This window comes from Lissotriton helveticus, chromosome 3_1, assembly GCF_964261635.1.
Source record: "Lissotriton helveticus chromosome 3_1, aLisHel1.1, whole genome shotgun sequence".
NCBI classification, from domain to species: Eukaryota; Metazoa; Chordata; class Amphibia; order Caudata; family Salamandridae; genus Lissotriton; species Lissotriton helveticus.
Genome location: NC_136061.1, coordinates 2,075,797,840 through 2,075,815,891, shown reverse-complemented (window position 1 = coordinate 2,075,815,891; position 18,052 = coordinate 2,075,797,840). Strand labels below are relative to the sequence as shown.

Here is an 18,052-nt window from a genome sequence, read left to right as displayed (position 1 = left end):
CTGTCGGGGCAGAAATCGAGAAATGTAGCTCATGTCCCAGTATTTGGAGAGGGTCGACTAAAAACGGAGCCATATTTAATTCCCTACATATTCCCATTCGTGCTTTGAGCATATAACATTGCCAGAATGCCTCAAGATGGCCGCAACACGACGCTGACACCATCTATCTGATGAGGTAACATCACTAGGTTCAATGGCCACCGGGGCAAAAGTGTTTACATGATATAGCCGTATGTGGGGGGAGGCGAAGCTTCCACCCAGACGATGCGAAGGTACTTTGGCTGGGTGCTGAAAGGCCTGTTGGCATCCCAGTGCATGCCGGGATAGCACTGGATGAATGGCCATCGCACCAGTCATCCATTCAAAAACTGCCTTCAGCTAATCAAAGGACTTGAATTAAAAGGAACTGCAAACGATAAACACAGACACGACGCTATGAGGCACAAAGGCAAGAAAGGGGCAGAAACAGGGGCATGCAAAGAACGTGGCAATGTGCTTTGTAATACACTGCCGTGCCAGCATTCGTGTCTCTTGATCAAAGAACAATATTTGTATGCGTTTACATACTAACAATGTTCAAAAATATAAGTATAAACAGATCCACGAGTATCTGTGTTAATCATTTATGGATTTTATGACAGATGTTATGAGTTCAAGCTGATTATTTGATAACATTCTAATTTATTACAGTGCTACCAAATACTGTTACATAAATAAAGGAAGCATGTTTGCATGTTTATAGATATATTTCCTTACATGTATTTTATTCTATACATCTACACTTCACACGTACACAAATAACACATACAATATGTTCATTCTCTCATTGTCTAAATCAAGGTAACACCGTAACAGGACACATTCTTTCCTCCAAAATTGCCTTTTGCGAGGGTAATTTTACTTAAATTATTTTTGTGATGTTCCTAAAAATACACCTATCAAGTTCAAATGTATGCCTTATAGGTGTGTCATATAAAAGACCACGATTCACATGAAAATTCTAAAACCGAAACACATTTTAGAGGCTTTCACCCCTACTTATGAACAGCGTTTTGATTAGTCAAGTTCCTCTAAACCATTATTTTGTTACCTCACATTTGCTAAGGAACATCTACAAAACTTTCGAAGGAATGTCAGCAAAAAGCAGCGACAATACTACTTTTTGAACAACCTAATATCATACAATTTCCTTGGTGGAACAAAGAACTGAGAGGTTTTCCTTTCTTGTTTTGAAGTGGACCCAATCTTTTTTTTATTTGAAATCTGATGTTTTAAAAGGAGAACTTTCCAGTAAATCTGAAATTTCCCGTGATGTAAGGCAAGGTTGCGTTTTAGCACCTCTCCTATTTATACTTTTTTATTAATAATTCAAGTCCTTATTTATGTCTAATAGACCATCCCCACCCTACTCTGTGTCAAAGATGCAGTCTTGACGGCTCGCACTCCAAACGCCCAGTATCTGTTAGCCTCCTCTGTTTTCCAATTTATGGCTGATTAAAATTTACTTACCAGTTTCACAAAATTATATATTTTGGAATGAGGCCCCAAACAATTCTGAGGTTCCTCTCTTGCAGTGAGCAATAGGCACTTAGAAATAACTAACAGTTTTTCGGATCTTGAAATTACATTTCACTCATCTGGGTCCTGGGGGCCTAACATTACGCATTACAGGTTAAAGCTTTCTAGAGCAGTGGGGTCTCTTTCTAACGCCCCTCACTTCCCTGGGTGGAGTCCACTCTTACTGCTTTACAAATCTATAGAACTCCATGTGTACTTGAGGATTGTATTAAAGCTAGGCCATTACTTTTCTTGATTTCCGTATGGCAGACCAGGGAAGCAATATTGAACCAAGCCATCATCAAAGATTGTTTAGCATGCGATAAGGGCCTTAGCATTCCTTGGTCAGCATACAAAAAAGAAAGCATTTTTTTAGTTAGGGAGCCTCATCGTTTTGATGAGCCAAGAGCTAGCAGGAAGACTGAGAACACGCTTGTGAATGGCTTACTGCTAAACTGAGTGTGTGCACAAATGTCCGTGGTGGAACTCAAAAAAATCCTGAGTTGTAGCTTTCTTGTACCTGAGGCCCATGTGCAGTACAGGGCAATACTTGATTAACACACAAAGCAATTGGGAAAACTCCCTACTGTTCCTTTTAAAGGCTGGCACATTTATTCACTTACTTTGCTTCCCATTGGGGCCCATAAAAGATGCTATTGCCTGTTCCTGCCTGTGCAACGGGTTGTCCACGCAATCAGTGCTGCATTTTTTCTTCTTTTGTAAATTCTATTTAAAGTACACCAACATTTTTTTAATTCTGCTTATTAAGATGGGAAATCTACGGCAGTGCAGTCCAGATATGCATTATCTCCAATTGCTGGGGGGCACAGAATGCTTCTTATATGTAGGTTCTGTTTTTGTAACTAGTTGTTTGCTCACGTAGCCTGTGCACTTTGAGTGATTTTAGATGAACTATTCTTCTGGCCAATTATGGGTTATATGTACTTTTTATAAACATTTTTTGTTGATCTATAGCATTGTTTTAATAACACTGTGCATTAGATTATTCTCTGTGTTCATTTACTTTGTTTCCTATTGGGGAATTTAAAAGTTGCTGCTGCCTGCCTTTGCCCATATGATGGTGAACGCTGATTTTGAATAGACTCCTTTTTTATACTAACCATCTGTTTACGAAGCATTAAGCACTTTCAGTGAGTTAATATGAATTATTCTCTCGGAAAGTTATATTTTTGTTCAACCTTAAATGTAACTTTTTATTATTCTTACCATTGTTTTAATAATATAGCATATCAAAGTATTTCTTGCAAAAAAATTGAAGCAGGCTTTTATCGGGTTGCATGTACTTTTATTGTCGTTTTTTGCTTCTGAATAAAAGATTTTTGATTGATTGATTGATTGTTGCCTTCACATTTGTTAAGGAGCATATTCAAGATTGTCGAAGGAACGTCAGCAAACATCTGAGACATGACTGCTTTTTGAACTATCTAATATCACGCATTTTCCTTGGTGGAACAAAGAATTGAAAGGTTTTCTTTTTTCAAGAGGTTTCAATTGTTTTTTAATGTTTTAGGAAAATTACTGTTGTGTTATTTAACGAATGATGAGCTGCAAGCCCACTCACTTTTGCCTCCATCCTCTCTCGTCTGTCATGGAGCCGAGGATGGAGATACACTAAAAATAGGGTGCACCTCTGACAGGGTAGCAATAACTACGTCCCTGGCCGAGCTTACCTCCCACTCTCTTCACACCACCAACAGTCACTTCTTGGTGGCTAGAGAGGATTCTTTCAAACAAAATGGGACGTTGTCAGCTCACCTGGTCAGACTATGACTGGAGAGTGGGTTTGGAAATTGCTTATTGCCTGGCCCCTGGAATAAGAAATAAGAAGCAATGTATGCGAGGTCACTCAATGTGTGTGTTGACTTACCTCTCCCATGACATTCTCTAAATTCACACTGATCCCTCCACCTTTCCACCTGGGAAACGCGCTCACTCACAAATGCACTTACAAATATTGCACCAGAAAAATCCTTGAACTTCCTAACAATGTAGAATCTACTATGATTGTGCATGTATTGCCAATGATGCAAAGCCTACAGGTCGAAGGGCTCTGGATGTATGTAAGTAAACAATCTATGTAAGATGACCGACCTTGCCAGTGCTGTCTGACAGATTTAAGTTGCTCTAGGCTGCAGGAAGAGGTTACCTTTAAGGATGGACGTGGAGTGCCAGGACACATTGGATTTAGGAGCTTGTTTCATTCTTACTTGCTCCATTAAACACATGCATACGTCACAAGTATCACTATGACGCATATGCACTTCCATGTACTGTCTATATTCATATCAAGTTCAATATGCGTATGTGATAAGGGTAGCATGTATTTGTACGATGTCTATATTCCAGCATGCACGTCTAGTTGGTGTTAACCCCCACACAGTTCCTCCTTCAGAAGTACATCTTGATATATACTGTGATGTTGTGTTGTTTGCTGTAGTAGAGTGTAACATATGGGATCCCACCTCCACGATCCACATGGCATAGTCTCTGGTGTGAGGTCAGGCTCTTGGTGCCTGATTGCGAATAGAAGCAGGTGCCCAGGATGCTTTAACTCCAAGAGGTTGAGGGTCAATGTCTACACGAAGAATGAGGGAAAGTACCGTAGAGGCACCAGCAACACTCTTCAAATGTCCCTCCAACCGCCTCCATTTTGACCTCATTGCATAATTAAATCACATACTACATGCTGGCCTTAATTGATAACGTATCTACTTGTTGTTTTTCCAATCATACACCACCCACTTAAAATCTGCTTTGGTGCCTTACCATGGCTTTTTTCAGGTGCCTCTGATTCTTTTACTTCTAAATTTCTCTTGCTCCTTTCTCAAACCAAACCCCCTTTTCACCAGCATGCTATAACGTTACAGCCCAGTCCTTTTATAAGTTGAGCCTGGGCAGCGCATGTGCTGCTCTGTGAGCCATGCTGTATTAGAGAATGCACTTGAAGCCCTGCCCATATTTGTCATTGGCTTTTGTCATTGTCCTTCGTAAATGCTGGCTTCTGATTCGTTATTAGGCTTGCTAGTCCTTCTTTAGTACCACCTTGTCTTCATTTGTAACCTCCTATGAAGACTGGCCCATTTACTTCGGTTGTTACATGGTACGTCTTCTTTAGTCAATAAGCACTATTTTCTTTAATCAGTTTCTCTTACTGCAGGAGGGAAGGGGGATCTCTCATGCGTAGTTGTGACCACTGGCTTGTTTGTTTAATTCGTAGCAAAAGGGGAGCTCTTCACGGGCCATGGGAGAAAGAAGGGGGCAACTCAGTGATGCCTTCAAGCATTTGGAATGCAATAGGTCTCACATTTGCAAGAGTTTAAGCTATTGGCATTGTAAATGACAATGCCTTTTATTTATGTTTTAAAACCCAAAACATAACTAATAAGTATTGTCACTTACAATGACAATGGTTCAAACTTGCGTAAATGCGAGACCTATTGCATTGGAGATGCTTGTTCATATTTGGGTATGAGCTTCCAGGGAACCAGGAAATAACTATCATATGCGTATGAATCACAAAACAAGAGAACCTAGCTTGTTCTAAACACAGTACATCAAACCCTCCCAGGTTCTGTTCTGTGCGGATTAATCACAATTTGACTCATTGCAGAATCCACCTCCATTCGGTATTGGGAACTGTCTACGGAGAAAAGCAGTTGCTTCCTGTAATACGCAGACAGCACAGCGTTGATTGGCAATGGCAATACCCCATGTCTGCAAGGCATCTATACCCATATAGAAACTGAAAACATTGTAGTAGTTTTTAGTTTAGACGAGAGTGATGGGATATATAGATTACAAATAATACGGGTTCTAGGCCTAATGTAGAGTTTGGTGGACAGGGTCCTGCGGCAATGGAGTAACCTGCCCACCAAACCCTCAATCTGTCTGCCTCATTTAGAGATAAGTGGATCTTAAGTGTTCTGTTGATGGAGCCCCCCTTAGGTTCAGTTGATGGAGGGACTGACCGAGTTGGGACAGTTGGAGGAAGGACATTATACCAAATGTCCTATTTAGGGTGGATGGTGTAATGTCTATTTCCTGTCTGTGAGGGACAGGAAAAAACAACAATGATCCCCAAGCCCTGGAATAAATCTCCCAGGGTATGGGGTCATTAGACTTTCTTTTATGAGAAACAAACTCCTTTTTTGGGAGTTTGCTTCTGAAAAACAAAAAATGTTTGGGGGATGGCATCCAAACTTATGGCAGCCTTTCACCAAACCTTTAGTACATTGAAAAGAACCACTGTGGCGACAGTTCCTTTCAATGTAAAGAGATGACCACTGCACTGATGGTTTTCTCTAAACTTGGTGGAGCACCATTGGGATGGCAGGGGTATTGTCCTCTGCTATCCAGAGAGACGCTACTCCATCCATCAAATTCTAAATCAGGCACCCTGTGTAAAAATGCCCTTGAATGAGGGGTTGGAAACTAGTGACACGATAATATATCATGCCTATTGTAGGGGCTATAGCTCTCTTATTGACAGATTGTTTCTACTTTTATGGTTTTGCATTTGTTATGTTATGTTATGTTACCGGGATTTATTGAGCGCACAGATGCCCCAGCAAAGGGGCGTCCTGGCGCTGGTACAGAACAGAGATCCGGACAGGAGTGAGAACCACAACACAACAGAACTAAGGGACTAAGGGGAAAAGAAAGGTTTTTACAGCCTTCCTGAAAGCGAAAAGCCCATCGATAGCACGTATGTGGACAGGCAAGGAATTCCATAGCTTGGCGGCAAGAACTCTAAAAGAGTGTCCGCCAATCCTGGATCTCTTAAAACGAGGCACTATGGCTAAATGAAGACCAGAGGACCTCAAAGAGCGCGCTGGGACATAGGGGGAAATGAGATGCTCCAAAATCTGAGGGGATGAGTGTTTAAGAATTTTAAACGTCAGAGTGAGAGATTTAAACATTATTCTCTGAGCCACCGGAAGCCAATGGAGATTGTGGATGGTTTTCCTGGCTGAACAAAATTTGGGTAGGCCAACCAGAGCCCTGGCGGCCGCGTTTTGAACGCGTTGGAGACGGGAAAGCTCAGCCTGATTGACTCCAAGAAAAAGGGAACTGACATAGTCTAGTTTAGACAAAATCATGGCTTGCACAATAGTTGTCGGGTGGGAGCGTCGAAGAATTTGAAGGTGGATCGAAGTTGACGCAGAATCCCAAAACACGTTGCAGCCGTCCTTTTTGTGTGGACGGAAAAGCTCAGTTGGGAGTCAAACCAAACCCCAAGATTTTTGGCTTCAGTGACGGGGGTAGGGGTAGGACCAAGCTCATGCGGCCACCAGTTATGGCCCCATAAATGAGTTTGTTTTCCTACAATGAGCACCTCGGTTTTCTTGGCATTCAGTTGTAGGAAATTGTCATTCATCCAGTGAGCCACAGATATTAGTCCCTCACGGAACTTAATAGCCTCGAGATCGGATGCCCCACTAATGGCAACCGCCAGCTGAGTGTCGTCAGCGTAGGACACAATGGATAAGTTCCCATGCTTGGCGACATCAGCCAGCGGTTGAACATAGAGATTGAATAAAGTGGGGCTAAGAGCCGATCCCTGCGGAACACCCTGGGCAATCGCATGTGGTTTGGATCCGAACGGGGGGGTGGAGACCCTGAAGGAGCGATCAGATAAAAAAGATCTGAACCATTCAAGGGCCAACTTATCCACCCCGGCCTCAGCCACACGTTGGAGTAAAATGACGTGGGAGACAGTGTCAAAGGCGGCACTTAGATCAAGTAGCACCAGTGCCGCCGTATGACCTGAATCCACCAACATGCGCAGATGTTCAGCCATATACAGGAGCGGTACTGGCACTGAACTCACGAGAAAAATAGGAGGCCCGGGCCCTACAAATAGCTCTGTGATACTGCTTGATGGTTGCAAGGTACAGAGTTTTACTGACCGGATTATATGACTTGCGCCAGGCTCTTTCGGCTTGTTTACAGGATTTTTTTAACAGCCGAAGAGAGTCGTCATACCAAGGACTGGAGTGAGAGCGCCGTTGTTTGGTCTGAGTAGCAGGAATAAGCTTGTCCAACACACTAGTCAGCCAATTACAATATGAGTCATAGCCAGATTCAACGTCAGTAAATGGGGCCAAAGGGGCATCGCCCAGGAGCTGATGGAAATCACTAAGTTTCAATTTTTTCCAAGGGCGCCTGAGAATGGCAGAAATAGGAGCAGCTACAGGAGGACCTTCAAGCGAAAGGTGACATTCAATTAGATAGTGGTCTGTCCAGGCCATAGGCCTAGGGGGCAGAACTTGGACCGATGAAAGGGAGGTAAAAAAAGGGTCCAAATTGTGGCCACCAATGTGTGTACTATTTGATCTTATGATTACTATAACAGGGAATTTTCAAATGCTCTCCTATTTTTTGTTTTTCAGGGCAAACATGTCATCACTTAAAAGAAACATGTGAGTAAGGCAAGTGTACTATTGTGGCCCCTGGATTTCTGCAGTGACACCAACCCATGCAACATATTTCTCTAAAAGGTAAGCTTGTGTCAAACTGTGCTTAATTTACAGCTAAAGAAAAATGCCTCAGAGAGGAGCTTGATTCTCAGATATCAGAGGCACATTTTTAAATAACTCAATCTAAGAGATTTCCAGGTTGTGGAAAGGCTTTGAGTTTGTTTTCACTGCAAAATATGCAACATTTTACTCAATATATTGTTTTACTTGTAATCAAATATATAGCAGCAGTGTCATTTTCTGTATCCGTGTTTGTCACCTATGAATAAAGTGAGCCACTGGAACTTACATGTCCTCATGTCCCCAATATTTTTTATGGCCTTAATGAAGTACAGCGAGGGGAACTGTTGGTATTCCATAAATCAGTTGCTAATATTTTTCCCCACTATAGAAAGAAAAACGGTACAGGCAGCAGCTAACCCCATGGTGTTTGTAATCAACCCCCAACGACAAGTACAGCTCTGTTCGCAGGGATGCAGCTGTTACCTTAAGATCTTGTTTGTATAAATGTACTCATCAACCTTATGACTTTTAAATAAATTTATGGTGCTCTGGGTATGTTTGTGCATATGTGTGTGATCACACAAGTGTGTATTAGTTATCGTAGAGACAGACATATGCAGTGTCCTTTTCATCCTCTTCAATCAGCGGGGCTATGGGAGGGATTCTCGAGATATTATGTTTCTGTGTGCTTCTCTTGGGCCACGTTAGCTTGAAATTCTAATCTTTATTCCCATTTAAAGTCTTTTCATCCAGGTTGGGATGGAACTTGAGCAGAGAGGAACAAAGTGACGTCTGCTGGAACTTTCCCAGCTTCTCTTCCTATCCTGTCTTTTTGACACATGGGAGAGGGTAATTTTTCAATGGTGTCGTAATAGGCTTATGATTTGCAGCCCCCATTTAATCAAAGATGCTGAGTTGTGGTAAGACAAACTGACCTCTCCTGTTAGGGACAATGTAATGGCTCTATAAGGGCATTTGTTTGTAACCTATAGCTACTGAAAGAAGAAACTCCTTCAGAGCCGAAAGGGTAGAGGGGGCTCCTGGCGGGGATACGTCCTCCCAAGTCAAACTCAATATCACTGTAAGTACCCCAATTAAATCAAAGAAGGGTTTGGAAAAAAAGGGGGTAGACAATAGAAGCACACCGGGGGCCAGCCACTTAATAGTGGGAAAGGATGCCAATCCTTTTTGTTTTATAACCCTCACACACTCTAGTAGTGTCATGCTTCCTCATCGGGTTCACCCTGACTCCTAAAGACCAGGGAGGGCTCAACCGTATTTCAGGGAGCACATAAAAGAATGAGGTCCGGGGGTTTAAAGATTAAAACTCCTCCTGCGGTTCTAGGTATCCCTTTATTAATGGAACCATAGGGGATATTAAAACTAGAAAAAGTATATGTGGGTCTTTCAGGAAGTGCTGGTCCTATGACCCTAGAATTATTCATTTAAGTGCTCCCCGAAATAAGGTTGAGCCCACCCTGACCTTTAGGAGTCATTGTGAACCCGATGATGAAGCATGACACTACTAGAGTGTGTGAGGGTTATATAACAAAAAGGATCTGCATCCTTTTCCACTATTAAGTGGCTGACCCTCGGTGTGCTTCTTTTGTCTCCCCCCTCATTAAGGGCATTACCTGGTGAAATCCATATTCCAAATTCCAGTGTTTTACTCTATCTAAACTGTAGTAACGTAGTATAGTCTCAGAGGCCCTTTCCTGTTGCCACTTAGATTACTGTGATTGGCCAGTGAGGATGGAGGACATTTTTCCACACCTTAGGAAACTTTGGTGTCTTCTATTTATGTAAAAACACATAACCAAGAAACAGATTCAATTAGTCAAACTTAATCTCCATTGAAAATCCAAATTACTCCATTTGCATTTCAAGTTTTCTTAATGCTTATTTTTAAAGAAGCAAATCAGCCTACAATGTTCATGCTTTCTATTAAAGCTAATGTATTTCAGTGCTTATAGCACCTTCCTCAGGGAATGCCATTTACATGAAATGATATTTGATTTACGCCTGGGAACCAACTGAAACCAAACACTGAATCTCCAAAACTCTTTAAATTTCACAAAAGATTGTACTTAACTTTTGTTAAGAGCAATAGTTCCAGAAATGGGAAATAGCAACCAATAACGGATGCATTAAAACTAGTATTTTGATCTATTTTATCGTGCTGCATATGTTGAGATAAATGCAACTCTTTCTTTCCTTAATTTGCCTTGCCTTTTTTATAATAACTGTCGGAGTGTTTGTGTCATGTCTTCTTTTTTGGCTGTTTTCCATTGCCCTTGTGTATATGTACAGTTCCTATATTGTTGTAATAGGTTTTCAAATTCAGTTTCATAGTTCTTCAATTAATATTGCTCTTTGATACATAACACCCGAATCTTTGGTATCCTTTCTATAATTTCTCATGGGTTAAAGCTAGTCATATTCAAATTAGGGGTTCTTTAAATGCTGGAGATACATTCTCCTCACCTATTCCCAGATTATGATAATAATTAAAGCAAGGTTTCCAGTACTTAAAGTGAACAGTAATGGAGATTTACTTAATTAGTGGCCTAAGCAATTAAATGAATCCTTCTTTTATTACCACAAACCATTCTAACACTTTCATCAATTTATTCCTTGTACCACATTAATCCCCATTGTTATCTTTCCTTGTCAGGTATATATTTAATTTCAAAGGTATTAATATAAATGTTTACGTATGGTGGCATTATATGTGAACCCATGTCCATTCTGGTAAGAAGAAAACAATATTTTATATTACAGTGAAATAATTGTTACAACACAAATTGTGTATTTTCTGTAGCAAAATGTTTTATTTGCTCTCATTTCCTCATCCTAAAGTAATATCCCCTCAATTACCTCCATTCTCTCTATCCATGGTATAGAGGCTTACAGGCACAGCACATCTAAATCAAATAAATAAATATAGGTATATAGGTTTGCAATATCTGAGGTTAGTTTTGTATCTGACATAAGAAATCACTGGTATCTCCCAGGAAAGTCTCCAATCTATCTATCAATAATTTCAAGAATCTGTCCCTGTGATTCGTAGGTGGCTGATGGACTGAGTTAACATTAGGCAGCCAAGATGTTGATTCAACACTGGTGTATTTGGTACAGTAAAAAATATCGATACTTTTTTGTGTACATTCATCAGAAATTCTCATGTTTCTCTAGAGACCATTGATTTCACTGGGCTCTTTTCAATGTATTCTCTGTGACTTTAACTAATTCTAGTTTTGGCTCATGGGTCAGTTCCAAATATGTATTTTCATCATGCGTCATGTAATTGTTGTGTACCTCTTACTCACTGCCTATCACCTTGAATTCAGCATCCTTTTTAGATGTGTGAAGATAATTTGTTAATTTACAATACTCTGTTCCATGAAGTCATTTGTGCAGTTCTCTACCTTTGAAGAGAACCTACTTTTGAGGTTCACTCCAATACATTACTTTTCTAAATCCTCTATTGTCGGATGGTAATTGCAAGACAGATGTTCATAGTTTTAACTTTCTCATGAACCTAAACACAGCAATTTTTGTTTATATTATAGTTGTCTTAGTTGCATGTACAAAAGTGATACTATTTGTTCAGACAGTATGTTCGTCTTTAGTGAGCCTGTAATTTAAGACATTTTCTAACATGTTCTCTCCATAATGTTTGGCCTTTTTGCTATGAAACTGTGTCCAAGGGACCATCACACATTGAATATACATAAGATAGCTTTTCATTACAACTTCAACCACTAACTCTTCTCCGCCAACTGTCACAGATGGAACTCTTCTATAGTGAAATCGTAGAATTCCATCTGAGACCTAACAAGTAAGGAGTTAGAGAAGTAACAATTTACTATGCATCTTACCTTTAAAAAATAAAGCATAGCATACAAAACAAGTGTAAAAATATAACAAACAACAACAATGTACCCTGTACATGTTGTATCAAAATAATCCAAAAAACTTACACATAATAGAGATACCCCATAAAACTTAACTATTTGAAAAAATGCTTTAAATGTATAGGTTTTTTTCACACTCATGCAATGTTGATTTTGGTTATCTTTTCTTCTTGAATCAGAATATTTTCTATATGACAATGTTTTGCCGTTATAGTTGTACAACATTCAGATGTTTTACTTGGGACCTGAGAAGAACAAGGGTGTTCTTGTTTATCTCTTAAAACGACTCAGCTCATGTTCTAGATGCAACCATTACTGGTTTGATCAAATTTTTTATAGCTTCCCAACTTTTCTTGGTTTGGTAAACGTTGACCAATCTTTTGATCCCACTGGCACATATATCTTGACCCAATCACCAAACGTCACACTAAAATCCTTCACACTTTTTCTGTTATCAAAGGTTTCCTTTCTCTTGATTTCCATATGGCAGACCAGGGAAGCAGCATTTAATCAAGACATCATCAAAGATTGTTTAGCATGTGATAAGGGCCTTAGCATTCCTTGGCTAGCAAACACCTAATCACCAACCTTCACACTAAAGTCCTTCACACTTTTTCTGTTTTCAAAGGTTTCCTTTCTCTGAATAGATTTGCTCTCTTTCTCGACCCTCCAACCATCTGACACTGTAACATTGATCCATTCTTTTAACTAATTCATCTAAGCAGGAAGAAGCTGTGAATGTGGTCTTGTAGCCCAGACTAATTAAAAAAAAAATTGGTTTTCTCGGCGGTAGAATAGGAAGCACATCTGTAACCTACTTATCTTTCTTGAAGAACCCTCTTCCAAGCCATCTTATTCATCCTTGCTAATTGTATTGCACATCCTGTTGAAATGTTCTATCATGCCATTGGACTAGGGATCATATTTCTCTGAATGATACCACAGGGTCCTAAAAGCTCTTCCACCTCTTTTGAGCACAATTGAACACCATTATCTGACAGAATATGCTTTCGAAAACCTTTTTCTAGAAATCTGATGGCAGAAGCGTACAAAATGTGACAGACACACATTACCTCAAGCCAACTTGAGAACATGTCCATGGACAACATGAGATAAACGGTTCACCGGTGTGACAAAGTGACCATCACACATTGCATACAAATAAGATATAACTTTATTACAAGTAAGGTGGCAGAGAAGGAATAATACGCTTCTCACTTAAAGATCGATTATGGATAAACTGGGCATACTAAAACTGAATTTGAGGGAGATGGTAACAGTCAGGCAAAGACATGCAGTGCAACCACGCATACGGCGATAGGGGGGCAGGTAGCGTTCCTTCAAGAAACTCACATGGCTAAAGGTGAGGAGGGCCACCTAAAAAAACGCTGGTGGTGGCAATGTTTTAGCACCACTTATTCTGGGTTTGCACGAAGGGGGCTCTTCAGGGTCCGACCAGGAGTTCTGTTTAGGCCCACATCCGAGGGCCTAACGGAAGTCACTAACGGGCGATACGTGCTGGTGGAGGGACAACTGGATGGGAAGCTGTTGTTGTTGGGGCGTATCTGTGGCCCAAACATGGCACAGTCATCGTTCTTGGCAAGCCTGCTCCTGGTTCTTACCTGCTGGTCGCACATCCCATGCATTCTTGAGGGGATGTTAATTGCATCCTAAATCTGCACATGGACCGGTCACAACCCCACTACTGACATCATCAGTTGTAACACTTGCCACTTGCCTTTTGCAATGGCTTACTCATTGGTCCCGTCATGACAGCAAGTGGGTCCTGCACCCTGGGACTCAGGAGTATTCTCATTACTCCTCTCCCCATGAATTGCATGTGCGGATATACTGTATCCTCAGTCACTCCACTATCTAACCACTGGTCGCCGGAGCTGAATACCTGGGGAAAACTTTTTCAAACCAAAACGAACTACAGATTCATATTGAGTGGGGAATGGCGCGTCCCCTGGGCCCCACATGGCACCTTCAGGCGCCCATGTTAGAAGACCAGGTCTTAATTAGGAAACAAGAGAGGCTATTGTGCATTATTTCGAGGTTAACAATGCATCAACCACCTCCAGGCTACTCAAGTGGGAGGCACTCAAGGTGGTCATCAAAGGACAAAGCATTTGGGCGGCGGTGGGGCTAGGGTGGTTCTGCACAGAGACCTGGTGCAAACTGTGGCGTCCCTGGGGCAGCTAGAAGTATCGGCCAGCTTGAACCCTGCTGAGCGGTATGCCCTAACAGAGTCCCTGGAGCCTCATACATGCTTAATAGAGCAGCTTAGCTGCCTAGTTTTTAAGGACTACCAAGCCAAAATGTACACGGAGAGTGCTAAATTAGGCTAACTGGTAGTGTGGCGTCTGCCCAGCGTAATGCCTGTGATCCGCATCACACCGCTCAGAGAATTCCTGGCTCACTCAATCACGGCTGTAGTGGACATCCATTCAGCATTTGTAACACATCATACAGCATTATATGCCCCTCCCACCATTGATCAGCAGGCACACATCAACGACTTTCACTGTGATATAGGGCTGCCCACTTTGGTCTCCCTAGATAGGGATACCTTGAATGCCCCCTCATGCTCCAAGAAATCTGGGGAGCACTCAGAGGCGCTGCCACACAGAATATACCGGGCCTAGAGCGATAGCCTGTCGAGGTCTACAAAGCATATGAGCCCCTGTTGGCCCCCAAACTGTTAGAGATGTATCAGGCTGTACTCAGGGAGGGCTGTCTCTGACAATCGCTCTGGGAATCATTATTAGTAACCTTGCCCAAACCTGACAGGGCCCAATTCGAAGTCATATTTTATCGTCCGTTGTCCATACTGGGAACGGATTATAAAATACTCTGTAAGATTATAGTGGTCCTTCTCTTAGAACATGTGACATACCTGGTCCACCATGACCAAAATAGTTTCCTCCCTGGAAGGTCCACCACCCTCTATGTCTGATGCCTCCATAGAGTCATGGAGCGAGCGCCAACCCAGTGGCTGTATGTGAAGTGCCTAATATTAGATCTGGAAAAGGCTTTGGGGCTACATTTTTGCCGTCCTGGACTCAGTAGGTAATACTGGCCTGCTGCAGCGCCTCATTTGTCTCCTATATACAGCACCCACAGTCTAAGACAAAATTTGGCAACTCATTTCACCCTTGTTTGCTGTGAGTACAGGTACACGTCAGGGTTGCCTCCTTTCATTGCTCTTATTCGCTCTTGTGCTAAATCCAGTAGCTCAATGGTCTGTCAACGCGGTGAAAGGTGGGGCATCCCCATGGCTGGGAGTGGGCACGCAGTTTCGCTTTATGCAGATGACTTACTCATTTACAAGCAAGCAGTAGCGGCCCATGGTGGGAGTGCTGCCGGGCGGTGACGTGGGGTGGGTAGGGCGAGAGTGGGGGGTAGTAAACTCCAGAATACGGCCGCACAGAGGTAAGTACACAAATAAATTGAAAAAAAATTGTTTTCATTTTATTTATTTGTTTGTGTACTTACCTCTGTGCGGCCGTATTCTGGAGTTTACTACCCTCCACCCCGCATACCACCCGGCAGCACTCCCACCACGGGCCGCTACTGCAATCAAGACATCTAGGATGGGATAACTGAGATATTGGAGACTCTCAAGGACTTTCGCAAGGCCTCAGAACTGGGGGTCACCTGGGCCTGGTCATGTGCTTTCCCACTACGAGCAGATTGTCCTCCACAGCAACTAATCGTGGACATGCAATTTTTAAAATGGGAGCCTAGTATGTCCCGATACCTAGGGATCCAAAATGTACCATGACACACAAGATATTATTGATGGGAAACTTACTAGAGCCATAGCCTCCCTGCACCCCCAGATGAATTTCTGGAGCACCCTACCTCTCGCAGTTCAAGGGAGAATATCATTGTCGAAGATGGTGATGCTCCCTTAATTCATGTTCTTCTTTCATAACCTTCCGGTTCATCCCCACAGCCCACCTTCTTGTCCCTACATGCCACACTGGGTACCTTTATATAGAACAGGGGGAGGAGATGAGTGGCATTGAGGAAGTTACAGTTGCCTGTAGATAAGGGACAGCTAGGGGCACCCAACTTTGAACACTACTATCTAGAGGTACAACTGCAGTGGCCTGCAAGATGACTGGCAGGGGCCGGGCTGAAGAACTAGCTCCGCCGGATGTGAACCGAAAACAAGCCATGGTTGGTGGTGTACTACTCCAACAGCACAGGCTACCAGAGGGGACACCAACTTGCTGCGCCTAGCCTGTGAAAGCTACCATAGGGGGCTATAAATTATACCAACAATCACACCTTACTCCCCAGAAATCAGGCTGAATATCATAGCTTCCTTTTGCAAGACACTTGGGCAGGAAGGAGTGGCAACATGGACTGAGGCCTGAGTGGAGCTACTGGGGGCACTGTTTCAAGACGGCTCTTTCATCCCCTTTTCCCAACTGTAGGAAGAGTACGACCTGCCAGCAGGAGATTTCTTAGCAAACGGCAAGCTTTTGGCGGAGCGCGGAAGTTGTGGTGTATTATGGACTCGGAACCGGAGCAACATCCACTTGTGCACACCCTCCACATCATGGGAAATGAAAGGAGGCTCATTACCTGGTTCGCACGGGCATTGGTACACTGTAGGAGGTTGGCTTAGTGTATGGTGCACACTTACTTAAGTGATGCACCTTGCACTAATCCAGACAGCCCTTATGGTGATTTTACTGGTCTTAGACAGCCTTCGAAAACTCTCTTAGTGGTAGCTGTGGAGAGCAGTGAAGGAGTGTTAAGCAGATTGTTTTACCAGATATATAATGATGTAGTGTAGGTTAAACGAAAAAGAAGCACCCTGTATATTTATAAAAATATGCATAGTTATTACACAACCCTCACTAACACATTGGTATATCACCTACTCGGATATATAAACAGATACTTCAATTGCAATTAGGCAAGTAAGGACAATACACAGTGGTTTCCAGGGGGACCCAAACCATATATTAAAAAGAAGTGGAATGTGAACTGTGACCCAAGTTGGGACTTGGACCAGGAGACTCTGAAGAGCTGGGGGCAGAAGGAACCACCTAAGGAAAGTACCCAGGGACCCCACAGAGGCTGTGTGCAGAGTGGAAACACAGCCGTGTACTCCATAGCAGACAACTGGAAAGTGGATGTTATGTTATGTTATGTTATTAAATCTTTTCTATAGCGCTCGGCTACTCATAAAGAGTGTCCCGGCGCTTTATAGGAGAAAGAGAAGAAACTGCGACATACTAACATAACACTGCGACATACTAACATAACATGGATACCTCATGAACAAGGATACCTAGACCAAGGAAGCCGGGTGCATAGATGCGAAGTGATGTCAGAAACCGCCATAGACCACAATTGAGCTCTTCAGTAAAGATACAGCTTGCGAAGACTGTGCAAGAGTACGGTGGAATCCAAGGGTGGATTCCTGAAAAGAAGAACATGCCACTCAGAGGTGACCAGGAGGCCTTTAAGAGCAATGCCCACCAATGACTGGAGGTTCAAAGAAGTTAATGTTGACCGTGTCACTGCAGCTGTGAGGACCAGGCAATGCTGATGAAGACCAGGAGCCATGCTCGAGCTGTCCCACGTTGGAAGTATGGAACCAGGGGGTCGGTCTCCGACTGGAGCACCAACAAGCAGGAGAGTCAGAGCTGACCCCAAGCAAGAAGGAGAGCTCACTAAGACCATTGAGAGTCGCAATAGGACCTCGAGCAGTTCACCAATGATGAAGGCTCACGGTGCAGAGGATGTGGTGAGGATGCTGTTCTTGACAGAAAGGGATGCTGTAGGCTGGAGCTTGTTGTAGCCCGAAGATCTCTGGAGTGAAGAGCCAACAAGTCTTGGTAGTGGCGAGTCCATGCGGTGCACTGGGGTTTCGGTCCCAGCGGTTCTGATGAGGGATACTGGCCTCAAGATTGCAAAGAGGACAGTCCAGGCCTTGAGGGAGTTGCAGAACCACCACATGTGTTGCTGAACCTTTTGAAGTTCGGTGGTGCCAGGAGCAGCAGATTAGTGAGCTTTGTTGCGGTGCCTGCAGATGCAGGGGAGTTACTC

At 42.7% G+C, this 18,052-nt stretch overlaps 1 long non-coding RNA gene across 3 annotated transcripts in view; it reads left to right on the top strand.

Annotated features, from left to right (window-relative positions):
* Positions 1-18,052, top strand: part of LOC144825264 (uncharacterized) — a 484,671-nt gene that overhangs the window by 123,091 nt on the left and 343,528 nt on the right. For all 3 annotated transcript variants that reach the window (XR_013609365.1, XR_013609363.1, XR_013609364.1), the window contains exon 2: positions 7,971-8,078. This is a non-coding gene — a long non-coding RNA (uncharacterized LOC144825264). The remainder of the gene's footprint in view (positions 1-7,970; positions 8,079-18,052) is intronic.